The 25584-nt window shown below is 47.5% G+C and overlaps 1 protein-coding gene across 4 annotated transcripts in view; it reads left to right on the top strand.

The window, feature by feature from the left end:
• The window catches only part of SMARCD3 (SWI/SNF related BAF chromatin remodeling complex subunit D3), a 1739068-nt gene that overhangs the window by 1042478 nt on the left and 671006 nt on the right, over window positions 1-25584 (top strand). The gene's annotated exons all lie outside the window — the stretch shown is intronic.

Raw genomic sequence — 25584 nt, forward strand, 5'->3', positions numbered from 1 at the left:
GGAAATTTCCCCTGACGAAGGGCTAGACCCGAAATGCATCGGGGACTCTATGCTACCTGGCACTTTGTTATACAAGCTTAATGTGTAATTATCATGGATTCCTAAAATATGAGAAATATCATATGAAGAATGAAGAGAACGAATTGAAGAATAAATCTTCTATTTGATGTTTAATCAGATTGGATTTGTGTTTACTTGATTTACACTTCCAACACAATTTTTTCGCCATCACATAGTGCTTTGTGAGTTTGTCCTTTCTCTGTAGGAGGACGTAATTGAGCAACTGTAGCTCAACAGTAATACTTATCTCTCTGTCAGTTGCAGAATTCGAACGTACAAGGACAGCATCATGTTACCTTGTGACCTTTCTGACATTCCATTTCTTTTCATCCTCCAACCAAATAGTATTATAGATGACTCACATATTTGTCCTGTTATCTTCCACTTTTCTTTTGAAGTTGTCACTATCCACACTTGCACGATTCAACCTTTCCATGCAGGCAGGTGTTACCTTGGTAAACGCAACCCTAACCCTCAACAAACGGAACAGCGTTTCTACTGTAACAGAGTGAGGGGTATTCAGATTGTTCCAAAGAATTTCTTTAATTTCATCCCTACAGTCCAACCTGGATTACACAGCCAATGCATGCACTCCTTCAATATACGTTTGAAACGCTCCACAAGACCATTTTTGCAGGTATGATACACTGCAGTTCTATGATGGTTGACACCATGTTTTAGTAAGAAAGTCTGAAATTCTAAACCACAGACCATTATCTGACACCAGCGACTCTGGACATCCTTCTCTCTTAAATATTTCATCACAAAACAACATTATGTCCGATGTCTTGGTGTCTTTTGTATACGCCACCTCCGGCCACTTAAAATAATAATCTACTAGCACTAGGGCATACTTGCTGTCCAACACTCTGCAATGGAAAGGACCACATTTATCAATGCCAACCCTTTGCCACACCCTAGATGGACACTCTGTTGCTTTGATGGGCAACTCAGCCTTAGTATGGGACTTGTCACTGCATGCACACGCACAACAATCCCGCACAAATCCTACAATCTCTGGCCACCAAAAATCTACTTGCACCCTCCTCTTCATGGCATACATGCCCGATGTCCTTCATGCATCAAGTCCATCAACCTAGAATGCAAAGTCATTGGAACCACTAACCTGCAGCACCTCCTAACAATATCATCCACCACAGACAACTCAGACCAATATTTTTTGTAATCACAGAACCCTTGTCAACTTACTCGACAATCCCCCTTTGCTTGTAACAAATTGGATGTAACCAGTTGGATAATCTTATCCATTGACACAGCCTGTTTCCATTCCACTTTGGAATTGGCACCTTTGCTTGATTCCTCCACATTTGCTACCGCCGATCCCTCATCCTCAGGTTCAAGCTCACCCAGGATAGGCAAGTGCAATAAACAATCAGCATTTATATTCTTCTTACCAGAAACATAATTAACATTAAAATTATATTCCTGCAAACGATCGAGCCATTCAGCAATCCTAGGAGGTGCCCTTGCAGCACCACGGGTTAAGAACAAATCCATCCACAGTTTGTGATCGGTACGCAACTCAAATATGTTTCCCCAGACATAAGTTTTAAAATGTTGTACACCCCACCAACAAGCCAGCGCTTCCTTCCCTATGGTGGAATACGTCCTTGCCACCCTTTTTAACGTCCGGGATGCAAATGCATCCACTCTCTCCTGCCCATCCCTTTGCTGCATCAACAGAGCACCCAGACCATGAGCTCTGGTGTCAGCTACCGCCATAGTTTTATCCTGTGGGTCTAGGGTTTCAAAACCATTGCCTTGCAATAGCACCTTTGACCTCTTCAAATACCAATTGACACTATGTGGACCACTCATATTTTGTTCCCCTCTTCGTTAGAAGACACAGCACATGAACTTTAGCTAAACAATGTTCAACAAACTTCAAATAGTACTCGGCCAAACCCAAAAAGGAATGAAGCTGCTCCTTGTCGGTAGGAGAAGGTGCTTTCTCAATAGCTTCAACCAACTTAAGCTTAGGGTGAATTCCATCTCAAGACAATTGTGTGTCCCACATATTCCACCTCCTGTCCCCGCAATTTGCACTTCTCCTTTTCTATTCTTTCCAGCACCCTGTCTAACCCACTATTGTGTCCTACCTTTTCAGGACCCCATACCAAAATATTGTCCTGAAAATATATCACATTGGTCATACCTTTCAGGACACTCTACATTACCTGTTGAAACACTGCAGATACAGATGCCAACTCAAAAGGCATGCACGCAAACTGAAACTCCTCTTCCAGCGTTAAGAAAGATGTAAGATGTTCAATGGGGGGGCTTGGAGCCCCGGATCTGGAGGCATGCTACCGCGTAGCTCAGGCGTCGCATCTACACACTTGGCTACATGGGGACCGGAACATACCACATGTCCGCATGGAGACTCTCTTTGCAAGCCCTAACTCACTCCACCACACGATCTTCCAACCGCTTGATCGCAGAACAGGCCTATTGGACTCTGTAACAGCTACGAATCATGCATGGAATAGCCTCTTGCAGATGCAAAACGGCGTGTTGCTATATTCGCCGGAGATGCCAATAGACTGGACCAGATGGTTGCCCCCGCTTGAGGAGGAGGGAGTAGTTACTGCCTTACAGAAACTGAACATAAAAATGGCGGGTGATCTATTCTTTGATGGGGTTGCAAAGACATGGGAACAAGCACTGGGAACCTGTGACACGCCCCCACTCCTGACACGATTCCAGTTCCACAGGGTGCGCCGCGCTCTCGGTGACCTGCTGGGCGGGCGGGGACATGGCAGAGCCCCCTGAGGTTCCTGAGCTCACATATGTCCTTAAAACTGCTTCTCCCCGGAAACTGCTGTCCAATCTATACAAACTAACACAAGCGAGCACACGACAAACATACACTAAGGCGCGATTAGCATGGCAGACTGACTTAGACACTGTACTGGACGATGACACGTGGCGATATTGTTGCACTAACACTAAGAAAGTATCACTCAATGGCCGACATCGACTGGTTCACTTCAAATTCCTAAATCGGGTGTACTACACCCCAGCTAGACTCTGCAGGTATGGCTTGAGGGATTCTGCTCGGTGTGAGAGGTGCAGCGCCCCAGATGCAGACTTCCTACACCTCGCCTGGCAGTGCCCTGGCGTCTGGGACTTTTGGGAAAACATATTTGCTGATATTAGTGAGCTAACGGAGGTTGCCATCACACCTGATCCCCTGGTGGCCCTATTAGGATACACTAAGAAGCTGCCGAGGGCGATCAGACGTCTGGTAGACATGGGCTTGCTTGTGGCCCGCCGGGTGCTGGCTTGTTGCTGGATGAGAGGCCTGTTGCCAACTCCTAAGCGCTGGGCGCACGACATGCTCTACTGCTGCACTCAATCTGAAAATTATAGTGAGCTACAGCCCCCCACTAGCAGACCTAAGAACTTCTGGGGCCTGTACCAAACTTACTTGGCGAACAGAGAGGGAACCGACGGGGCCGCACAGTGATAGTGTATGGTGTGTTATAAAGGCAGATGTGACTGGGCTGGAACTCAAAGTGTTGCCTTTGTATTGCTGTTGCGAACTGTGCAGAATGTCCCTTAACAGAAGTACGATTTGCAAATATGGTGAAGTGCCGCCTGTCCTGCTACGGGTTGTTGGCTAAATGGCTGTGTATACACTTATTAGAAGGATGCAAGGATACCGCGCATGCGGAGGGAGTCAGCAATGTCAGATCGGGGGGAGGGGGGATTCTGAGTAGGATTGTTGTTTTATATTGATGTTCTCAATGCAAACACAATAAAGAAATAAAAAAAAAAAAGATGCAAGATGTTTTGACTCAGAATGCAGACGCACCTGATGATAGGCCCTCGACAGGTCTAATGATAAAAAAAATACTTAGCCATTCCAATATTCATGAGCATCTCATTAATGCAGGGAAGAGGGTTTCGATCGGCCCAGATGAACTCATTAGGGTCCCTTAGGTCCACAAACATCCTCTGCTTACCATTGGATTTGGTTGCCAAAACCAGTGGACTGAGCCACTCGGATGACTGTATTGGCTCAGTCACCCCTGCAGCACACAACCTGTCCAAATCCTCCCTCAACTGACCTCTCAAGGCCAAAGGCACATTGCTAACCTTATGGACGTCAGGAACACATCCCTTGTTCAAAATGATGTGAGGCTCAAATTTTCTCAAGCACCCCAAATGGTCAGCAAACAACTTAGGATACTTTCCACACCACCACTTCCCATCGCAGTCGACACTAGTGTCTGTGAGGAGTACTTGATCAAGGTGATTAGGGTTTAAGATTATACCTAAAGCTTCCCTTCCACCCCAAAAGTGTTTTTTCTCTCTCGACCACATACATCCCTGCCAAAGCAGAACGTCTTTTAAACTCCAGTGTGCCCATGACATATTCTAATAATGGTAGTTTACCCTCAATAACCTTTGGGTTCAATATCTGGCAGGCACAATTCAGATATAGTCACCCTTTTCAATATGGTTTTATCTATCAGGGTGTAAAGGGAATACGAATCAGCCCACATGCACATATCCGCAACAGCAGCTGAAAGCGGGAGTCTGAACAACCAAGAATAACCTGTCACGCCTGCCAATCATCCGAGGAACAGAACGCTGAACTGACGAGACCAATCCAAGATGGCCTCGCTGTAATGCGCATGCGCGAGGGGTTCGAGCCGGAACTTAAGCTCGATCTCCCCGGCTCTCAGCGCTTTGCGCTCTAGTTTCTTGCCCTTTCAGCTAGTCACTTCCGCTTAGACTTTTCCCCGTTTTTCATGACCAAGGTAGTTATTGGAATCGTATCTTGATTCAAGTTACGGCATTTACATTTCAAGTGCCGCTCGTTTCTTTGATCCAGTCGTGGCTTTCTGGTTTCGGATACTTCGCCTCTTACCTGGAAGCCATAGTGGCTCTTCTTACCCGGAAGCCGCTTTCAGTTCTTGCTTTTCCTTTCGGAGCTCTTCATTCAGAATACCACGCACTGTGTCACTATTTAGTTGGTGGCTCTCAACTGTATTACAGAAGAGCTCTCTTTTAGCCCCGTAGACCCACATATCTTATTTTGTCGTGGGTACTACCTTCCCTTCCTTCCCTCGCTCAGTGCCGGCTATCTTACCCCTATGCCGTTGAGACTCTCTGCGCCTTGCTTCTAGCTGACCCGTTATTCGGCCAGACTACGGTCCCGTCGAACGGCCGGTCATTGCTGGGGTAGTGGTGCGGGTGGTTTTTGTGGCATTGTGGGATTTGTGGTCCGCCTGGCGATTTCCTCCTCCATTCATTTATTTTCCTTCATTTGTTTTCGATTCACTGGACTTCCCGGATGCTGGCATTCGTCACAGTACAGGGACACGAAGAACCGGTAAAGTGCTTGTAGCGCACTACATTTACATTGTGTTCTTGTCAGGATTCTTTTATGCTTATGTATACAATCATTGACTTCCATCCAGCTTCTTCTGTGACCCAGTCCTTATACTACATAAGACACCGTAACATGGCTGTGGTTTCGGCTGGGTAAGATACAATACGTTAAACCCTCACTTTATGTACTTAGTTGTGATAAGCTCAGAAGTAACATTTCATACCCCTCAAACTAGGCTAGACTGGATACCAGTATACTCCAAGCTCATACTCATGTTTCCAGATGATATCCTAGTTGGTTTAATTGTCACACCATTGTGCTATCAGGTAAAGGTGGTTTCTGTATCTACTTTATAGGCTTGTGAGTTGACTGTTGTTGTATTAACCTACCATTCCTTTTTAGCATCATCTTCCACTTGAAGAAGAGAACTATCCAAAGAGTCCAGTGTTTTGTCTCCCCCACTTTCCTTGTTTTGTTCCCTCGTTTCCCTCCATATCACCCTTGTGTTCTAGTGTTTGATAGACACAGGAGGTGTAGGGGGGGAGGGTTGGGTTTCTCATCGGCTCCTGGCACTCCTGCGGAAACTGCTACCGGATCCTTACATAACCCCAGCACACTGCGCTGGGGGGGCGTTGCAGATGAACCTGTAGCCCTGGCTGGCGGTGCATTGTGAGGCAGCGTGCAAGTAAGGCAGTGGAGCCGTGACTGAGAAACTGTTGGCGAAATAGTGAATTGCCCGGCCGTGAGAGGAGCCTGCTGGGTGGCCATGGACACGGGCGAAGCTGAGGCGAAGGAGGGGTTCAGGCCTTCCGGGAGCCACAGGAGGCTCTGTCGGCTGCTGCGAGGACTGGTGAGGTGGCAGCACGGCCGGACAGACTGATTGGATGTGAGGGGTGTGCACACCGCACTGGTTGCCATCGCAGGGAGTGGACCACTGCGTCTGTTTGCCGGAGGCAGGGTCGACCCCGGAGGGCTTTGTGTAGATGGAACTGGCAGCGGGGCTGCAGGTGGACACAAAAGCGGGCGAGGCGCACTTTTAGAAGGTGTGCTGTGGGCAGCCAATCACTACGAGCAGAGGGAAAGTAGGCCAGTGGCCGGCGGAGCGGTGGGAAATCAGAGCGGCAGCTGACATCGGTGGAAGTGAGGACCCATGCGACTGCCTGATGAGGGGAGGTCTGAAGTTGGGCCCACCGTGGGAGAGAAGGTGGACCGTACCGGGCCACTGGAGGCACAAAGGCAGAGCCTATCTAGCACAGCAAATAGACTCAGTCGGAGGCCCGGATGGGGGAAGCGATTGTGGGGGCCCTGGGTGCTCTGCACTGAACCCTCCTGATGGCTTGGACTGCTGGCAGAGGATGGGCCTTCGCTGCGCCGTCTTTAAGGCCTGGCCGAGGCTACCCAGAACGAGCATCAGCGTCCGACACGTGGGTCTGAGCGTGCAGACCCTAGTGGGCCTCTGCAGCTGTCTACAGTTAAGTGGTGCCTGAGGGGCTTCCCCTAGAGGTGAGCAGAGCAGTTATATACAAGTGCAGCCCTTCACCCAAGAATCACCACTCTTTACCACGTGGGGCCCCAGACGACTGAGGGAAGACATAGTGGGACCCTGGAGGCTTGGCCTTGAACCCAGCTGACGGCTTGGGCTGCTGACAGAGGAGGGATGCTATTTTTCCTTTATCTAAATCTGTTTATGTATTCCCTACGAATAGCAAACGAAATTATATGTAGGGGTCCCCATTTTTCCAATCAAGAGGAGGGATGTTGCGCACCATCGTCTTGGTAGCCAGCTGGTGTGGCCTGGAATGGTGGCTTGCGCAGTGGACCTCGATGCCAGGACCGTGGACAGACCCCCTGGTCTTGTACAGCGGAGGGTCACCTGGAGGAGCTGCTCCCTGAGGCGAGGTGACCATGACACGAAGACCTTTGCACGGCCGAGGACCCATCGCACCACATCCCCTTAGCCCCCGGTTAGAGGTCTTCTGGTTCGGAGGGGGTTGTGGACAGCCTTGCCTTGTACCGTGAGCTAGGAGGACCGGTCTGCAGTAGAGGAGTTCTGTCTTATCCTGCACAGGATTGGGAAAACTGATGCTAGGCAGTCCATGCTGCCTTTCAAGTCACGCAAGCAGCCCAGGGATTTAAGCATTTCCCCGGAGGGGTGACTGCCGGAGCTGAGCGATGCTGGCTCCCAGTAACCTGATATACGGGAGATGTTCCGGGATCTCAAACACTCCCTAACAGCGATTGATAGTACAATTGACTGGCAGGCAGACAGGTTTGACCAGCTGAGTGATAAGGTCTCCGATCATGAGGAAAGATTGGATCAATTGAAACAACCAACATCGGGGCTGGAAGGCGAAGGGAATATGACCAAAGAGAACCTGCTCTACATAGAGAAAGTGATCAAAATCATACGTAACAAGAACGAGGACATAGATGCAAAATCCAGCAGGAACAACATCAGAATTATTGGAGTTTCGGAGTTCACTGCAATGAGCCGAATGGAGGACTTTGTTGAGGATATGTTAAAAACCTTGTTTAGGGAGTCCCTATTGCACCTTTGCATAGTGGAGCGAGCGCACAGATCACCAGGCCCAAGATCGCTGCAAGACGTGGTAGCCCGCCCCATTATTGCGCGTCTTTTCAACTACCTTGACAGAGACACAGTGCTCGGGCTGGCGCAAACGGAACAAACACGGTCATACCAAGGCAATACAGTTTCATTTTATCCTGACTTCATGATGTCAGTGCAAGCAGCGCGACGTGACTTCTTGCCAGTGAAAAGGGCTCTCCAAAAATGGAAGCTAGGTACTTGCTGCTCTACCCTGCAAAGTTGTATATCTTCCATGGTGGCAAGACTTCCAATTTCACCTACCCTAAAACTGCGACTAAGTTTGTTAGGGGCCTTAAACCAGCCAGTTTGGATGCATGAGGAGCACAAGATTCTGGGGAAGCTGGCTGTACCAGAGATAATGACTGATAAGTTAGTCAGCTTAGCTAAGCGGGTGTTGGAAAGTGCCCCTTTTTGCATGGTTACCCCCCACTTTTTGCTTGACATCTGATGCAACCTGACTTGATGTGCCCCAGGTCCCTGCCAATCAGGTTTCCAGGGCCTGTGTTCTTTCCCAAGACTGTATCTTTGTATCCACATTTGGCACATCCCCGGCCACTGGTAAGCCCCTTGTAAAATGTCCCATAGGTACTAAGGACACTGTGACCAGGGAAGACCTCTGAGGGTTGCAGCACCTATTGTCCCACACTTAAAGGCCCTGCACCTTAACACACAGATACTGCCACTGCAGGCTGTGTGTTTTGGTATAGGTAAGTGTGTGGGTGGATATTTCTGGACTTCTGATGCTACAATTGTTAATGCCCAAATTTAACAGTGGTACATTCCTCGTAAATGGCTACACACAAGAGCCATTGCAGAGTTGAGTATAGGGAAAGATGGAGGATTGTGCCCTCTTGATTTATCAAAATGAGTCTGGAATAATTATCAATCCACTTTCTGGTGTTTTTCCGTGCTTGGGTTTTTTATTTGAATTTTCATACGTGAAATAAGCAACAGACCAATGAAAGATAGCTGACACATGTTTCGCCCTAGTGGTCCATTGACTGTGGGCTTTTTCAAGGCAAAGCTTCGTTGTATATAGAAGTAATCTTCATGTTTCTCGGAAAAGACAATGTTTGATTTCTGCGGCGGTCCTGGAGTGTGTTTTGGTGCAGAGGAAAGTGAAGAGTCGACATGACACATATCCCTGTGTGCCATGCCTGCAATCCACTGCCTGAGGCCTAGGTAAGTCACCCCTCTAGCAGGGTACACTAGCCCTAAGGTGAGGGTATAGATGCATGAGCCCTTTACCCCTACAGTGTCTAAGTCCATTCTTCGACATTGTAAGTGTAGTAAAGCCATAAAGAGTATATGGTCTGGGAGTTGGTCAATACGAACTCCACAGCTCCTTAATGGCGTTACTAAAAGCTGGGAAGTTTGGTAGCACACATCTCAGCACATTAAACCCACACCGATGCCAGTGTGGGATTTAATGTAAAAAGCACTCAGAGGGCATCTTAGAGATGTCCCCTGAAAATCTACCAGCCCTGGTATGGTTCTGAATGGCTGCCAGTCATTTGCCACCACCAGACAGGTTTTTGGACCCCTGGGTAGAGAGCCTCTGCTCTTTGGGTCCAGAAACAAAACCCATCCTGGGCAGAGATGCCATGCCTTCTCCCCCAGGATGGGCTGGGTACTTAAAAGGGGAAGCTTCAAAGACGCTGTCTCTGCCTTTTGCTGCCCCCAGCAACTTGCTCCCTCCGGTTCTGGCCAGTGGTCACCTTCAGGAAGTCTCCCTGCCCGAGCCTGCGGCATCTTTCCAAAACCAAAGGTCTCCATTGCAAAAGTACAGGGTCCGCGATGTCCATTTTGCACCTGCACTCGGCTGCCCGAGTGCCGCTTGTTGTGCAGCTGGGTGTGTACTCCTGTGCTGGTCGTTGGCCCCTGCAATGCTGACTTTAACCATAACTCATTGGCAGTCCCCAACGAAAGGCCCCCCTCAGGCCTGTTGGCTAACATTGGGCCCCTGCAATCTTCATCCGGCCGCCCATGTGCTGCTGATGGTACAACTTGAGTGCCCATCTAGACCTTGGAGAACCTTGGTCCTAACCCCCAAAGCTCACCCTCTTGAGTCGAGTACTTACCTCCAAAACCGATAATTTTTTTCCCTTATGGACTCATGTTATAAGATTTTGGACCGAAAATTGTTCCAAGTGTGAAACTGTTAATGTAGGGAGGAAAGTGAATTAAAATTGCAAAGTATAAAAAGTCGTACTTAACTTGTATGTAGATGTGCTAGGGTGTGGCATCTAGGCATATCACCCCCAGTACTCAAAGTAATCCAAAGGAACTCAGAAGTAATCTGAAAGTACTCACTGTATGATACAAACTGCATTTAAAAGTGATGCAAAACCGTAACAATTGTAATTTCAAGCACAACTGCATTACCTTGAACAGTCTTGCATTTTTTAAAGTATATATTACTCACCTGGGGCAAGTCCTGCTTTGTCCTAAAATAAAATATAAGTATATATTTTCTATTCTTACCTAATTGGTCTGGATTCTGTCTCTGAGTGTGTGTATAAGTCCTTGATTGAGTGAATACAATAAATGCTTAACACACCCTCTGGATAAGCCTATCTGCTTGCCCACACTACCACAAAGAGAGCTGTTCGTACTTAGCTAATTTAGCCTTTGCTATACCTCTGGGGAGTCCCTGCACACTACACAGACCCTCCAGGATATCGCGATTTCGCGATTTGCAGCGAAAAACCGGCACTTTTGTAAAAATGCTGCGATTTTTACACAAGTGCCCGCGAAATCGGCACTTTAGAAGAAATCGCGGCATTTTTACAAAAGCCGCTATTAAAGTACACTAAAAGATTGATAGGATTTTTTTCGAAACTGATTCAGAGCAAACATCACAATGGATGAGAGATCTGGACCAGCAGATGGCAGTGCACACTAACATTCTGAGACCGTGCTGCTTATTTTTTTCAGTAAAGTGTAGTGTGTTGCTGGCGGCATCCCAGAATAGAACTAGGCAGGAAGCAGATGAAGCCGACAACATGAATGAGGAAGCCCGGGGAAATGCCATGCCAGGGGGACCTCATAAAGGCAGCATGGAGGAGGCACCCCCCGAGAGACGTCACGCTGGAAGCACCAGAGGGAGTTAACAGCTCAAGAGTGCATCGTGCACGACGCGACAGAGGCTAGCAGCCTGCATCAGGTAGCTCATGAAGACAAGGGGCAGGAAGTTATGCAGGAGACAAATCAAGGTGGCAGCATGCAGAAAGTAACGCAGGGGAGCAGCGTTCAGGAGAGAAAAGGGGGAAGCAACATAGAGGAGGAAACAGAAAACACAATTCGGCAAGATAAACAGAAGAGTAAAGCTCATAAGCAAGCCCAAATGCATAGCAAGCAGGTGGCAGCCCAGGAAGGCAGGAGGGGTTTGTGACGCCCGAGCCCCCGGATATGATCGAAGATATTGACAATGAGCAGTTCTGGAAAAAGCGACGGAAGCTTTGATGTGGACGTTATTAACTCTTGTAGGAACTGCACATATTCTGTAAAAGGCATTTGTTTGAAAGTAAAAGTATTTGCATCTAATATCTAAAAAAAAAAAAGTGTAGTGTGTGGTCTCAGACTCTCAGTTCAGTGATCTTCAGTCCGTCCCCGTCTCTCTTGAGGGAGCGCAAAGGGTTGTGCACGAGGAACCGGGCTCTGACAAGACGTCGGGCTGAGGGTGGCTCCTTCACTACACCATCAGATGGTTCTTAAATGCAATCTCATTTCCTAAAGTATACAGTAAACGGTGCTTTAGAGAAGAAATCGGAGCCTCGCGCCACTTTCAGAAATGTCTGTGTTAGAAAATACATGCTAGCTGTAAGTTGACAGGACACCACCTCTTCACCCTGTCCCAGAACTGAAATGTTCTCCGTGTTGTGCCATGTAACTCCCTGGGGGATGCCGGTAGGTTCAGCCTGTATTTCTGGAGACTCCACTCCTGTCAAATGTAGTGCGGAACGGTCAAGAGAATCCTGCACAGCTAATAGACATTGCCCCAGATTGGACGTGGAATGGCTGTTTTACCAATCTATTACTACTCAGGATGCTGCGTCTTCTTCCGCGTCCATACAGAGCGGTCCGCTCTGCACCAAGATAAGAGGGTTCTTTATACGGATTCCCAGACTGTGCGGCTGCACGCTTGGAGACTGAGGGGTACCAGTTTGAGTACTGCCGAATCTATCTATGCATGTTGCTGTAACACGTGCTCAGTGGTGTGTGTGGGTAGGCATCAACCCCTTTATTGCAGATGCTGCCACGGGTGCTAAAGGCATGCTACCCTCAAGCACCCTCAATTGTCATCCACAAAGTTACCAAAGTGTCTACATTGTAAATAAACCAAATATACATAGCTTCATGTTGTTAAATAACTAAAAAAACGAAGATATCTGTGTTTGTTGTAGGAAAAATGGCCAAATAAAATGCTGCAAAATTGCCGCTAAATTTCCATATTTGTGCCGCTAAATTTCCATTTTTGTGCCGCTAAATTTGCTAATCCATGCCGCTATATCCTGGGGGGTCTGACTACACCTCATTTTGGTATAGTATATACAGAGCCAGCTTCCTAAAGCGGGGCACTGTTTTGTTACTCTGTTTGCCCGGGTAGGGGCGCTGGGATGTGGTTGAGGCGCTACCCCTCCGGTTGATGTTTGAAAGTGTGGTTGAGCTGCTCTTCCCCTGTCTTCTGGCTGGCGGCTGCCGGACACTTTCCTGTTCGGCCATCCAGCCCTATTGGTGCTGGGCTTTGCCGGGGATCGAGTGCTTCCCCCTTAGGGATGATTTCCTCAATATTCTGCAGAGTTAACCCTATGAGGTCTGCGATTGGGTGGGAGGGGCTTCTTCCTGCCCATTTGGGGGGCGGGAGTGGGTGCGAGGTGGGTGTGGATGTGAAGGTTTGCTTGTTCCTACTTCTTTTTCTTTCTGTGCTAGTTCTTGCCTCGCTTACGACTGGCTTTTATTGCAGTGAGGTAGCAGGAGACCCCCTGCTGGGCACTATTACTCGGAGGTATTGGCTGGGAAAATTAAGTTTCCATCCTGATGTCGTTGAAGGTGTCACTTGGAGCATACGTGGAATGTATGAGAAACCCAAAGCAAGATTGGTGCTTGCTGGTCAGGTTGCTGCTGATCTATGTTCGTTGCAGGAGTTGCATTTGACTGAAAGTGCAGGTGCGTGTCTTCGGGCCGGCTGGATAGGGGAGAAGCACATAACCAGGTACTCGAACTATGCCAGAGGGGTTGGCATTATCATCAGGAGGGGTCTGGTTTGGCACATGTGTACAGTTTTGTGTGATAGGCAGGGTAGATATGTGATGCTGGATGAAACACTTGGGGAATACCCAATCAGGCTAGTGTCCCTGTAAGGCCCTAATGTGGACGATCCAACTTTTTTTGCTGAGATCTGGTGGCAGGTGGATTCTCTGGGACCTGGTGCGGTTTTGTGGGGGGGGTGATTTCAATGTGATCTGGACCCCAGCACGACAGATCGGGAGACTACAGATGACCACACCACAAGTCAGCGGCCCAACTCCACTGCATCATTGCGTATACTGATTTGATTGATGTTTGGCGGAGTAGGCATAGAGATAGTCAGATAGGCACTTGGGTGTCCACTTCGTTCTCCTCTTGATCGCGGATAGACTACTGGCTAGTTTCATATGATGTGGAGGCTTGGGTGACAGCAGCAACCCCCCTCTCAAGAACTCTAGTGCGCCACTCACCAGTGCTGTTGGAGCTTATCGTGCCGGAGTACGCTGGTAAAGCATTCATGTGGAGATATCCCCATGGAGCCTTTCGAGATCAAGTGTTCCGTGAGACTATTCGTGCAGCGTTAGTGGAATATTCCAAACATAACGTTGGCAAGGTGGACTTCTCCTCCTTCATATGGGAAGCATTTAAATCAGTAATCAGGGGTGAATGCATAGCCAAACAGGCTGGAGTGTTGAGAGCGCTCAGAGGGGAGCTGAGGAAGCTGGAAGAGGAGATCAGAGGTCTTGAACGCGAGTACTTTGCAACTTGCAAGGCAGAGGTGCTGAACCATACACGCACTCGAATAGATGACTATGAGGAGGCTGGGTTCTGAGAGATGCACTATCTAGGTAAGGAGGCCTGCGCTAGAAGATATGGAGAGGGGGATAGGGCAGGTAAGTCCTTGGCGCGTGTCGGCTAATGGAAGGACCAGGCGGGACCAGTAGGGTATTTTCAGTAATATTGCTTTATTTTCAGTTTCTTGTTTTTAATTGGCTTTGTGATGTTTATAGGGAACTTCGCTCTCCTGGTCTGTCTTTCTTCTTTCAGCGCATGATTCTTGATAACAGGCCATTACCCCTCAAGGAAACAGAAGAGACAAAAGGTAAGTGTTTCCATCACACTACCTCTCTCTTAATTGGGGAAGGGAAGTGAGGGGTCACCAGAGCTAACGTAATCCACCACCATGTGCTTTCTAATACGAGGGAAGGGTTGCATGTGCGTCGGTGCGACCGTGCCTACCTCCCTCCTCCCGAGCAACCCTCTGAGACAGATGCGTAACTGTGTAAGCCACACTCCTCCGGGAGCGTGGCGGGGTGATTGGCCGGTTCGTTGGCCTCCTGGCTTTCCAGCAGGCCCTTGTCCTCGGAGGTCTCCTTTAGGGCCCTGGGATTTATTCTTCTCCGACCCTTTCTCCGGTTTTGTGCTTTTCCGTCACTGCTGCGGCGTTGTCTTCTACAAACTCTAGGCTAACACCCACGTGGGTGATGACAGCGTCTTCAGGGGCAGAGTCTGAAGGCAGTCTACTCCACTAAAAGGAGCCGGGTTGAAGCATGTCCGAATCAATGTCTTCGTGAAAGACCTGTTTTCCTGTCCAGGCTCCCGTATTAACAGGCTGTGAAAACAGAAGAGGATCTACATGAGGTGGAACACACCACTCCTCGACCTCATCCTCCTTGGATTCCAGCTCAGAGATACCCTCTTCGTGACAGCGGGCTTGCTTAAAAAGCCCTGGGCCAATTTTTATATTGATAAAACTCTGCACTGAGGACAATGTGCTGCCAGTGGGTCAGGCGGCGGTTCAGGTGGCAATGCTCTCCTTTTACTCGGTGCTCTATGGGATGTCCCAGGTGTAGGAGAGTAGGGTCTGCTTCCTATGGTTACCCCCACTTTTTGCTGTGTTTCACTAGTTTTTCGACTTTAGTCTGGCTGTGGCCAATCAGGACCAAAGCCTAGCTGTTCTCTCTCTAAATTGATATCATGTACTTTAGGTACATACCATATTGGGTACTGAGTTACCTTGTGAGCCCCTAGTATATGGTACCTTAGGTATCAAGGGCATAGGTACCCCAGAGGCCTAGCAGGGGCTGAAGCATGTATTATGCCACCCCTGGGAAACCTTCCAAAATGGACCACAAGTCTGCACTTGCAGCCTGGGTAAGGTGGTGTAAGCACCCCTTACTTAGTATAGTATACCGATATCTATCTGTACATATATGAGAGGGTGCCCTAGCATGAGCTGAGCCCCTCTGCAGCTTTCGGAAATCCTTCCTTATAGCTGTTCAATGATATAGCCATACCATATACTCTTAAGTTCATTATAACCTCACGGTAAATGCTAACTTTGGTTTGGCTTTATCAAAACATGTCGTGTTTGGTGTCAAACACTTTGGAATCCTACCCCCCCCCGCGGGTAGAATTCCACCCTTCTACAGGGAGAAGACATGTACACACTGGTACACCCGGTAAATGTTTTAAAAAGCCTCACCATCACAAAATGGATGCTGCTGCCACAGACACGAGTCTGACCTCCTGCTGCTGGACGAAACTTCGGCAGGGGAGGCCTGTACAATAGGTTTCCTGTCCAGGGAGGTGCTAGCTCCTCCCCAGACAGGCTTAAGTGTATTGAGGCAGGGTGGGTTGCATTCAGTGAACACTTTTCAGATACTGCCTGGGGCACACAAGGTGCTCCATGCATTTTCCAGTTCAAACCGGTTGCAGGGGCACTCAGCCCCAGCTCTGGAGCGCAATTGGACAAAGGGGAAGGGGTGTAACCACCCCCTCCCCAGGTCCTCCCATAGATGGGGCCATAGAGTTAGTCCATCCCCTAAACTTAGTATAAGTATAGGATCCCAGTCCCTAGGACTTTAGATTACCCTGGACAAAACTCTGAAGAAGAAATCTTGGACCTTCGATATCCCATATTGACTGGAAGACTGAAGAAATCTCCCTTGGGGTCAAGGAGTGACCTCCCTGTTCAAACAGGCACCAAAGAAGCATCTTGCCGGTCTGCATTTTCGAGGCTCCCGCCGGATCCCGAAGAATCTGCGACACAGGACACGGACTTCCAGAAATCTCCGAGGCTGACACGAGTCCCCAGCAGAGCTGAGACCAGTAGCAAGTTTGCAAGTGCACCTACTTCCCAAAGTTGTGCATTGGGCTATTTGTTGCCCGTGCCCTGAGCACCTTTTACACCGAAGCTGAGAGGCCTGAACTCCACCAGTGTCTCGGGAGTCCCCTTTTTTCACCGCAGCTCGAGGCTCCTTCCCGATCCCTAGTCCGTTGGCTTGTTGGTCCCCACGAAGGACAATCCTTTGTTTCTTGAGCTTTCCTGGTTGCTCCAGACGTGCTCTGACTCCCCTCCAAAGGGTGAGTCCCCCAAACCTTGCTGGTCTGCACCGAAGCCAATCTTGTCATCTTGCGTGGGTTGCTGTTGCCAAGGCTTGTTGGGTCCAATCCGGATTCCAACGCTGCAGCACTCGACATCCTTTGTGGGACAGCTCGAATCCAGCTCCTGGTCGTCGTCGACGCCTCCTGGTCCTCGTGGCTGAGGAGTCAAGCTTCACCTACTTCACTTCAAAGCACCCGACATCGGCTGGCATCTTTCTGTCGCCATCCTGGTCACTGGCTAGTGACCCAGACTCTGTCCCCTCTGCTTTCAGGTTCTTCAGATCTCCGATCCATCCTTGGATCCACCCGGACACTTTTCCTCTGGTCGCCTGCAGCACTTCTTCGCAGCTCTCCATTGGAATCGACGACGAAACCCGACACCAAAAGATCAATCAATGAATCAATCAAGAGTATTTGTAAAGCGCGCTGCTCACCCGCTAGGGTCTCAAGGTGCTGGGAGGGGGGGCTGCTACTGCTCGAAAAGCCAGGTCTTGAGTTGCTTCCTGAAGGAGAGATGGTCCTGGGTGAGTCGTAGGTGGTTGGGGAGGGTGTTCCAGGTCTTGGCCGCCAGGTAGGTGAAGGATCTTCCTCCGGTGGTGGTTCTGCGGATCCGTGGGACGGTGGCGAGGGCGAGGCTGGCGGAGCGGAGCTGGCGGGTTGGCGTGTAGAACGTGAGGCGGTTGTTGAGGTATTCGGGGCCCAAGTCGTGGAGAGCCTTGTGTGCGTGGGTGAGGAGTCTTGTCGGGATCCTCTTGCTGACGGGGAGCCAGTGCAGGTCCCTCAGGTGGGCGGAGATGTGGCTGTGTCGGGGGATGTCCAAGACGAGTCGTGCTGAGGCGTTCTGGATGCGCTGGAGCCTTTTCTGTAGTTTGGCGGTGGTCCCAGTGTAGAGGGCGTTCCGTAGTCCAGACGGCTGGTGACGAGGGCCTGGGTGACTGTTTTCCTGGTTCCAGTGGGGATCCAGCGGAAAATCTTACGGGGCATGCGGAGTGTGTTGAAGCAGGAGGAGGTAACGGCGTTAACTTTCCTGGCCATCGTGAGGGAGGAGTCAAGGATGAAGCCCAGGTTGCGTGCGTGGTCCGTGGTCTTGGGTGGGGGGCCCAGAGCAGGGGGCCACCAGGAGTCGTCCCAGGCGGAGATGGATGGGCCGAGGATGAGGACTTCCGTCTTGTCTGAGTTCAGTTTCAGGCGGCTGAGCTTCATCCAGTCTGCGATGTCTTTCATTCCGTCCTGGAAGCTGGCTCTGGCGGAGGTGGGGTCGTTGGTGAGGGAGAGGATCAGTTGGGTATCGTCGGCGTAGGAGATTATGTTGAGGTTGTGCTTGCGTGCGATGGCTGCGAGGGGGCTCATGTAGACGTTGAAGAGGGTGGGGCTGAGCGAGGAGCCTTGAGGTACGTCGCAGATGATCTTGGTGGCTTCTGCGAGGACACCTATGCACCAGGCTTCCCTGGGTGAGGTGACACGAATACTCCAGTGCTCCTGTGGGTCTTGACTCTTGAAGTGACCTAGTCTAAAAGGGTTCCATTGTAGTTCACTCCCAAGTGACATTAATCTTTAAAATTGTATCTTGCTTTTCCTCTATAGAAGTCAATGGTGATTCGCAGCTGTGTTTAGACACTGCACACGTCCCCCGTGGGTCTCCTGCGTCCCTACCTTGGGTGGTTCCTGGTTTCCCCAGCGGTTCTAGAGGCCCTAGGCCTCACTTCTATCCCTCACATTGTTCTTATACCACTTTTTTAGTATATGGTTTGTGAGGCCCCGAGGGCAAAACGTTTACTGTACTAGTTTACTGTGTGCTATTTAAGTTCTTGTATTGTACTTTTACCTCTAGCCTCATAAAGAGACTAGAGGGGTTGTGTTTAGAATAAATACATATATATTTTACATATACCTTGTGTGGAGTACTTTCATTTGATCATTTAGGAGATTATAGAATGGTAAAACAAGCTGCTTTACATTCCTTCAAGACTTAGCCTGAAGGCTGCTCTCCACAGCTACCACTAGGATAGCTTTCTATAAAGATTGTCTTAAAGCTACCATCAGTAAGGGTCGTTTGGACTGGTGCAAGGTGCCCACTAGAATAGTAGACATCATATGCCAGGCCAAATTCTCACACCAGGTGGGTGCCTCTCCAGATCTTGACTCCTTTTTAGGTCTCGCAACCTGGGTTGCACTGCACAGCAGTGCTCGCGCAGGTCGCGAGACCTGTAGTAAGTGAAAAACAGGGAAATCAAGCTGACCTAGGAATCGCACACGCTTGTGCGTGTGCGTTTCCTTTTCAGCGCCCCCATTGGCCTTTTGTGTGCGTCTTATTCTAAAAGACTGCACGCAATTGGCGGGAGGCACGCGCATAGCTCCTCCCATGGCCTATTGGCGTCTATTACGCGCACCGAGCGCATAATAGACACCAATTGGCGTGGGGGGAGCTATGATTGTGCCCAGACACAGGTGTGACGCGCGCGCCGCTTGTTTTTCTTTGCTTGTGGTATAATCGCGGCACCCACGCTTTACTTTTGATGTTATAAGTAAAGCGCGGGTGCCGCGATTATACCAAAGGTAAAGAAATAGAAAAAACATATATTTCATTACTTTTGGTATAATCGCAGCACCCACACTTTACTTATAACTTTAAAAGTAAAGCGCGGGTGCCGCGATAATACCAAAGGTAAATAAATAGATTTTTTTTTCTATTTCTTTACTTTTGGTATAATCGCGGCACCCGCACTTTACTTATAACATTAAAAGTATAGCGCAGGTGCTGCGATTATACCAAAGGTAAAGAAATATGTTTTTTTTACTGTTTCTTTACTTTTGGTATAATTACGGCACCCGCACTTTACTTTTAATGTTATAAGTAAAGCGCGGGTGCCGCGATTATACCAAAAGTAAAGGAATAGAAAAAAACATCTATTTCTTTACCTTTGGTATAATCGCGGCACCCGTGCTTTACTTTTAACATTAAAAGTAAAGCGCGGGTGCCGCCATTATACCAAAGGTAAAGAAATAGATTAATTTTTCTATTTCTTTTTCTATGTATTGCATACCCCTATCATCAGCTTAAATGAATGCTAGCGAGCATCCTGTCTTCCTATAGTAGTTTGTACACTTCAAACACAAGTGTCCCCTTTATATAACACTACAACAGTGGTGAGGTTACGGACATGCTGCTCACCTGTAAACACACTTGCCAGAGCAGAGGCATAGCTAGAGCTTCTGGCGCCCGGGGCTATCCCTCAGATTGCCGCCCATTGTCATTAGCAAAGGGGCGGGGCGGGGCTGGGGAACAAGGACGGCGAGCAGCGGGGTGGATTGGCAGTGTTTAAGTTACAACACCACTCTCTACTCCACTGCAGGTGAAAGCAAAGGTAGGAGCTGAGTTTTCTGCATGCGTCCACCCACTATTTTCTCAAGGTGAACACTGTCCACCCTGCCAAGAAGTTGGGCCACACAGAAATAGGCTGAACTTGTCCCGATGTAATTTTCAGACTCCTGGACAAGTTACACTAATTTTGAGATCCTCCGCTGGCTTCTTGTGAGGCATAAAATACCCTAGTGATTGTACACCGTTCTATCTACTCTTTCTCTCCTCTTTGTACAGGGATACACTTCAATAATACAGCCCAATATTAACTTTGCACGCCACAAATAAAAAATTGCTGAATGTCCTCAGGAATAAAATAGCTTCCTTTTGGGACAGGGCCTTTTAATTTGCATTGGCTAGAGAATGACCTTCCCCTATTGTGCATTAAAAAAAACTTAAGACTCTTGTATGTAATCTGTATTTTATCATTTTGATCTATAATTCTCTATGATTTTCCTTGTTTTTATTACACAGTTTGTCAAATGTGAACTGAGCTCTCGGAGAGCTGTCAGCTGCTATTTGCTCTCCCAATTCTCAGCTCACAGTTTTGAACTTAGCACAAAGACAACTGTGAACAGTTCACAGCTCACTGAGTGCTCAGTTCACATTTGCAATAAGCGTGTTGAAAGAGCTGTGGGCTGTTCTCAGCTGAGGGAGTCCTGAGGAGGAGGTCATGAGGGAGAGCCCACTTGCATGATACTCCCACCTCAGAAACCTCCTCTTCCCATCAAAGGGATATAAAAAAAAAAAAACTATTTTGAGAGCAATAAAATTTAGAAAAGGATTTAGAAAGTAAATAATGTGTATTACTGAGCCCTTGTAAGACTAAGGAGAAATAAAGGAGGACCCTAAAGCAGGCCTGGCATATAAGTAACAATCGGGCGTGCAGTGGCCCGCCCGAATGCATCCTTGGCCCACCCGTATAAAAATTCCTGGAACCGGGCCTGTTGGGAAGAAGCACTGTGTGGCGACACGCATGTCACAGGTTCAAATACCGGTAAGGTTGGCAAATCGTTTGAATCTGGCAGAAGTAACTATCATTCAAGCGTCTTGGGACAATTTTCTGTTTGTGCGCGATATGACGACAGAAAATTTGCGGTCACCCAAAAGGTGACTAAACAAGAAGCCGAAAAAAAAGTTGGTCCACACACTTTTGAAAACAATCCACTCTACCCCAGGATAAAAGAGTTTTGCGCGCCACAAGGAGAGGCCCTTGCGTATTCCCGCCATTCTACGTTCCACTCCATCCGTTCAGTGCAGAATGGTTTGATTTCTCACAAAAAGTACGCACCGTTATCGCCATTGGCTAAATCTGTGACTTGAGCAACACCTACAGGCTATGTTCAAATTATGACTACGACTGCAATGACTCCAAGCACAACTACGAATGATTGTTTATTTTACCCAGAAATTGATGAAGATATATATTCAGAGTACACTGGTCAGTAAATATTTCCTATTGGAGCTAACACCCGGTCTGCAAAACCCACAGAGAACTTCAGCACGAGGACTGGAAATGCGAGACCACCAACCAGAAATATCACAGGGCCATGATGCCCCAAAAGACTTAAAGTGCTGAAATTGAGCCAGTAACCTTGAGAGCTATGTTAATTTTTTAAATTACAGTCTCTTACATGTTTAATTTTGCGTCAGTTCTGCGATATAGGGGAGGGTAAGGGGCTTTCCCACTACCGCATGAAATACAGTACATTTAAGCACGTTAAAGACTTCTGTTCTGTTTGAACCAGGGCTGTCAATTAAACTTGCACTTACCAGCCTGCTCAAAAATTATCTCGGCATTAACAATTAAAATCGCCAACATCCTGCGTCAAAAGTTTTGCCCAGTCTGGAAACCTAATTAAGCTTTTTCAATAGACATTGCACTTAAAAAAGCATGCTCTGTGTTGAACTATTTTGCGGCAGCATTAGCCTAGGAAGGATTTTGTGTATTGATCTGTAGGCCTTCTGCATGCTGAGGCCTGGCTGGGCCCTCTATTCTTCGATAAGTGGCTGTGGGAAGGCTATTGTTCTTTCTCTGATCTCTGCCAAGAGCACCATGTAGTGGGATGAGAGAGGCCTTTGACTAAGGCAACTTCTTGAAACGAGCCACATATTACTTGTAGTCTAAGGCACAAGGGACTGGATTTTATGCTGATATTCAAACTAAACCCCACTACTACATCACCCACAGATGGCACCAGTCCACAGAAGTCCAATGGGGACCCACTTCTTTCTGGGTCAGCAGGAATTACTTCTTCTACTAGCCCCAGGAAGCTAGTGCCTCTAGCACTGAAGACAGAGTCCATCAAAGGCCCCAAGACTACAAGTTCAGAGTGGTTCCACTACCCTCCAGACAGGGCTCCTTCTCCTTGTTGGCTCACCATCCGCCTCCTACTTTTGTTCTGTTTTTCAGTTGCTTTTCCTGTGCATGGAGGTAGCGAGTTCTAGGTGCTAATATCCAGACATGCCACATCACACCGCCACCTGTTACTGACACCTGCAGGCAGCAGCTACTGGCTGTCAATCCCTGCTTGCCAAGAAAATGTTCAGATGAGGCAGAAACAATAGTCTTGGGCCTGAATGCTGGTATCGATAAGAACACAATTTTGATGGGCCTGTTGTGCTTCCAGTCAGTCATATTTTTTTAGGTCTCGCTATAGCCATCGCGTTAGCGATGCTTTGTTAGATCTCGCTATAGCCATCGTGTTAGCGATGCTTTGGCGAGAGTTAAGTAAGGGCTTTGAAAAATGCTCCCAAAGTCTGCAGGCGGATCGGGTGTGTGCAAAAATCCTAGGCAGTCTAAATCATAGACAACAATTAATGGAACCCACTAATGACTAGGAACAGGCGTGCAAAAAATACATAATCATACGTAAAGTACAGACATAATTTTAATAACCATAATAAAATTCATATATAAAAGAGACTAACATTGTACAAATCATATGACAATACAGAATTAAAAGTATTATATACACTTATTGTACATAATAACAAACAATACACTATAGCAAGATTAATTAAAACTGACACCACAATTGATTGTTGCAAGGTGTCCAAGAACAAATGAAGAAGAATTACTCGACGCGCGTTTCGGAGAAAACGTCTTCTTCAGGAGTCACAAATAACCATAAGATGTAACCAAAACAACCTTCAATTTTGTAGTGTTACCACGTGAAGCGATGGTCAAATAAGTATCTGTTAAAAGGATATAATGGTTCTCTACCTTCACCGACGGCACGCCACATCACGGGAACGCCGTTAGTACCATCTGATCTTCAACGCATTTATATATCAGCCATTATCTTGCAAAATACAGACAAAAAACGACTGGAACCTTATGTCGGCCGTTCATTGAGTGTACCTCTATAAACGATAACGTATACTACGTTCATCCCCTCAGAACCAACATTTTTATAAAATCCAACTTTCCAATCAGTCCTGTATCGATGGACACCGAATGCATGGATTTTTTAGAATCTGAAGTTAGCGATACTCAGTAATGTGACCCTTGACAGATATCTGTGACAAGTGAATCAACGGTCATCAAAGAACCATTATATCCTTTTAACAGATACTTATTTGACCATCGCTTCACGTGGTAACACTACAAAATTGAAGGTTGTTTTGGTTACATCTTATGGTTATTTGTGACTCCTGAAGAAGGCGTTTTCGCCGAAACGCGCGTCGAGTAATTCTTCTTCATTTGTTCTTGGACACCTTGCAACAATCAATTGTGGTGTCAGTTTTAATTAATCTTGCTATAGTGTATTGTTTGTTATTATGTACAATAAGTGTATATAATACTTTTAATTCTGTATTGTCATATGATTTGTACAATGTTAGTCTCTTTTTTATATATGAATTTTATTATGGTTATTAAAATTATGTCTGTACTTTACGTATGATTATGTATTTTTTGCACGCCTGTTCCTAGTCATTAGTGGGTTCCATTACTTGTTGTCTATGATTTAGACTGCCTAGGATTTTTGCACACATTTGTTCTTCCCTGCCCTAGGAGTTCTTTGCATTTACTACCCAGGGGGTCCTTGTTTTTCTCACATTGCAGGCGGATCGGGTACAGTGCATGTGCGCATCATTTGCCCGCTTGCAGCCTTGGGTGCACTTTCGCGGCCGCTTTGATGTTCACAATGAGCCGGGTGGCCACTGTGAACATCAAAGCGGCCGCAAAAGTGATCACCATTTGCCACAGCTCACTCTCCGACAAACGCACGCAGACTCTCACAAAAAAAGGCAGCCGCTTGTTGTACCATGGTGAGTTGTAAAATTGAAGTCACACTGTGCATTCTTGTTTCTCTACAGCTGGGGACAGCTCATTAGCGTATTGGCAGATGTTCTAAGAACTTTTTATGTAGCTATAAGGACCCTGCTCTTTTTCAGCTGACTGCAGAAATGCTCAGAGCTGGAGTCACAGATCCTATCTGTAGTGCCATGCTGCCAACCATAAACAGCCCCTATTTATCACACTATCTCACTGGCTTGCGTTATTTGTTACAGTACATCACAGCCGATGAAACACTGTGTCTATTACTGCACGCGCTGGTCATTCCTGCACGATAATGAGCCGTTTTAATAGGTCAGCAACCTGCCGGTATACATCATCCGAAGATGCGTTTTGCCCTCTTAATTCCTTGTTTATCCCTGCACTATGTTGAAAACGAAACAAACGCGACCAGCTAAGGCGACTGTTTGGGCAGCCTCGAAGGAAGTTGCGCGTGTGATGATGCGCTGTGAGGCGCCCTCCGGGTACTACGGACATTCGGTTATTCAAGCCAGGCCTGTACTTCAGTTACTCATTCTTTCATTCTCACCACTCCAGTCGGGGTTAGCAGCAATAACATGTAACTCATGTACTCTTTTTTGAGTTTTATATAGCGGGAACTAGACCTGAAGATATCAGGTATCAGCGCTTTACATGAGCGCCAGTTTAGTTACACAATCATCCTATTTTTATGTGTATTGTTAGGCACGGGGAGATGAAGTGACTTGCCCAGAATCTCAGGATGTTGAGCTTTGTTGCCGAGACTCAAAACCAGTTTCCCAGCTTCGAGGTCGACCGCTATAGCCGTAAGGCTACATCCTCTCTCCTGAAGTCCTTAATAATATGTAATGTAACTGGTCCTCCTGTAAAGCGCTCTGACACCTTCGGGTAAAGTTTGCGCTGTATAAAAACGCATGACATAAATAAATAAATTCCCCGCCGTATAGACAATCAGTAGTAAGAAATGGTAAGGGGTTCTGCCCACTTAACCCTCCCGTACCTGAGCAGGAGACATCCAAGGATGAAGAAGTAGCAAAAAAGGGGGGTACTGAAGGGATTAATCCTTTTTTAATTTTTCAACAAGAAACATCTAATTATCTTGTGAGACACAAATAGAACCTTATACACATATGTAAGAAAATTCATATACACACATATGAGCGGACATCTAGGGAAGCACGACAATCAACAATCTATATACAAATTATCACATATACATCATATACAAATATAGAAGACATATACAATCTCAACAAACATTTATCTGTACC

Source organism: Lissotriton helveticus, chromosome 10, assembly GCF_964261635.1.
Source record: "Lissotriton helveticus chromosome 10, aLisHel1.1, whole genome shotgun sequence".
Taxonomy (NCBI): Eukaryota; Metazoa; Chordata; class Amphibia; order Caudata; family Salamandridae; genus Lissotriton; species Lissotriton helveticus.